General features: G+C 45.6%; 1 pseudogene; it reads left to right on the top strand.

Annotated features, from left to right (window-relative positions):
• Nucleotides 1–218: 218 nt before the first annotated feature.
• LOC136543899 (auxin-responsive protein IAA5-like) lies at nucleotides 219–2,326 on the top strand (annotated as a pseudogene).
• The last annotated feature ends 855 nt before the right edge of the window (nucleotides 2,327–3,181 follow it).

Raw genomic sequence — 3,181 nt, 5'->3', positions numbered from 1 at the left:
CCAGCCGCGTTGGTGGGTGGTGAAGACGTGACCTAGGGTTCACCGAAGATGGCTCACCGGTGGCAATGGCGGATGGTGGAGGTAGCGCAGTGGTACGCCGATGTTCTCCAGCCATCACATGCTCTAGTGAGGTGCACTATGGTTTTGCGGAATCCTAACGAAGCTATCTAGTGTGGGTTAGGGTTCTAGTGAGACGGCGGTGAGCTCCGACCACGTGTATGACCGCGCAGCGGCGCACGGAGCACGGTGTACGCTCCAGCCTGACCAGCCAGGCCATCACCAATGTATGGTAGCCATGCGGCAGGCACGTCCTATGTTCAGTCGGCCACTGACGTGCGCATGGACGTGGCCATCAGAGTCGATGACAGTGTCTGACAATGCTACTTTGTGATCGTCTAACTCCAAATCCGTGGTGATTTGTTCAGAGGAACATTAACAAAAGTTGTAGAGATACATACGATCTACAATTTTGCTCAAAGTACTTTGGTCTAAATCCTAATGGTTTGCAAGTTATATCATCCCAAAGTGCAGCACTTGAAACTCTAATTCGATCCTAGACTTAAAAATTTTCAAAGTCAAAAACAGTAATTCTTTTGCTACTCGTGAGCTATTTTTGAGCATGCTATGCACTGAATTAGATCTTGACCCAAAAATAAACATTGTTACCCTAGTCAAGTACTACAACTTTGCTTAAGGGTGCACTACCATGCAAGCACTCTAGTGCCTAGTTCAACTTTAGTCCAACTAGTAACTTGAAAATGATGGTATCTAGTATAGCTATGACTTGGGAGCTATTTTGGCTCATGCCAGGAATACCAAACTTGTTCTATGTATCATTCTAAACATGTTTAAGATGTTTCTATGGCCCCACAAGCATCTACTCTACTAATTCACCACTTTTTTCTTTGCTAAATCCACACAAAAAATGTCCCCTGCTGAGATGGCCCCCATCCATCCACCCATAAAATTATACCTAGAAAAACAACATCTTTAAAATAGACTGTCCAGATTGCTTCTAATTTCTTCTCTCTTCTTACTCACTCCCATCCAACGGTCCACATTGAGTGTGTCAACCTCCTCATCCTGCCGCACGCAGCAAACCATCCGTGCGACTTCGTCCCTACGCTCATGCTCTGGATTTGATTTCCACCTCCACCTTGTTTTTCATGCGAGACGGGTCAGGAGACGGCGGCAGTGCCTCCATGCATAGGAGCGTCCATGCCTAGGGTTTGGGCGAAGGGCACGGCGGCTACACATCCTAGCAGCCAGTGCAGGCAACCAGATTGCTGCCAAATTCTCGGAGGTGATCTGCGGGGCCGCGCCGTCGACCCCAACCTCTTCCTCCTCCTCGCTGGTTCCCCATCTCACACTTCACCTTGGCCTGCTGGGCTCTGAGTCCTCCTACCGCAACTAGGACTACTGTGAGGACGTCATGACCGCGCTCTCCCTCGACCCCCTGCCGACTGCCGCATCCGCTAGCGTCTTTGCCAAGCGCGCCTTTCCAGACCCCACCCAGCACCCTGGCGCTATCAAGGCTAGCGACGATAAGCAAGCTTCCCCCCGCCATGCCGTCGACTACCAAGTAAGACCCCGCTTCGATTCATCGCAAGCATTACTATTTTGGCCTAGAACTGGATGCCCGGTGAACTGACCGATGCTGTTCTGTTGATCTGTGCAGAGCGCAGTTGGTGGGATGGCCCCCCATGTGGAGCTATTGGAAGAACACCCTCGCCACGAGCACCTCCAAGAGCAAGGTGCTAGCAGAGGAGGCCGTGTCCAGAGGCGGGCCCATGTATGTGAAGGTGAGCATGGATGGCGCGCCCTACCTCAGGAAGGTGGACATCAAGATGTACTCCAGCTACAAGGACCTCTCCATGGCGCTTTAGAAGATGTTTAGCTGCTTCATCACTGGTGAGTGGTGTTCGGTTCTATGCTTCTGTTTGATGCATTCCCCTCTTGTAATTACACAAGTACTGCACCGTTCACTGAATAATTTTTGCATAGTATGTCTTTTTTCACAAGGATATTTACTTAGCCTATGATTTTAATGGTCAAAGTGGTCTACATAAATCATCGAGGAAAGATAGGCTGACTAATGGCTCAAAGGTGGATGCCCTCAAAGACCAGGATTATGTCCTTACATATGACAATAAGGATGCAGACTGGATGCTTGTTAGTGATCTTTTAGAGGAGCATAGAGGTAAGGAAATGAGAGGTTCATTCCTTTGTTTGGTAAGCTAAATCCTATAATGTGCAGGATTATGCTACCCTGCACTTTGCAGGGTTAGTTGTGGGCATTAGCATAAGGGGGTGCTTCAAAGATTGAAAGTAAGTGCTTTACTGAAAGTATATGGATTAATTGGCTGTGGTCTCTGGACAATTTGACCACAGGATTTGTTGTTTGTATATCGTCTAATATAATTTTGTCATTTATTGCTGTAGTTGATTCCTAACAGAGTAGTAATTTTGATTGCATGGGGATATTGTTGTAGGTTTGTATAAATATTAATCACTACTGATGTTGCTGTATGTCTTTAGCGTTATCCTAGATGTATGAGCAATACATAATCTTGAGCAGGTACACTGACTTTTACCTTGTTCCAGTTTGGCCTCCGTTTGTATTATATTGCAAGCACAGGCATATAAATATAACTACAATGGATATGAGCCATTGTAGGGCTTTTCCTTTAGCAGTGAAACCTTCTCACAGGTGTGTGGAGATCTATGACGAAGCTGTTCATTACAAATTGAATATTGTTCATCATAGATGTGTAATTAGTTCAATGACAAAGCCCTGTTAGTCATAGTTTCAAAGGAGATCGTCACAGATAAGTCACGTGAGTGGTCTATGACGAAACTCTACGCTCTTCTATGATATTTTTTGTGACGATACCTGATTTTATCATAGAAAGGGAGGGTTGTAGGATCATCACCACTGTAGCGAGTGGCTTTTCCTTTAGCAGTGAAACCTTCTTACCTCCCCCCCATAGAGTTTTACCATTGAATTAATACAACAGTTTATGTTCAATTTCCTGAAGTACAAGGTTGTGCCTTTAACCTCTATATATTATCTGTTACAAGATTGCATCATTTATTATTTTCCCTGTGTTACGACAATGACATCAAGCTTAGGGATGATCTCATTGCAATGCCAATTTAAAAGAGCTCCTAATCAAGTATG

Source organism: Miscanthus floridulus, chromosome 3 (assembly GCF_019320115.1).
Source record: "Miscanthus floridulus cultivar M001 chromosome 3, ASM1932011v1, whole genome shotgun sequence".
NCBI lineage: Eukaryota > Viridiplantae > Streptophyta > Magnoliopsida > Poales > Poaceae > Miscanthus > Miscanthus floridulus.
This window is presented reverse-complemented; position numbering and strand designations above follow the sequence as displayed.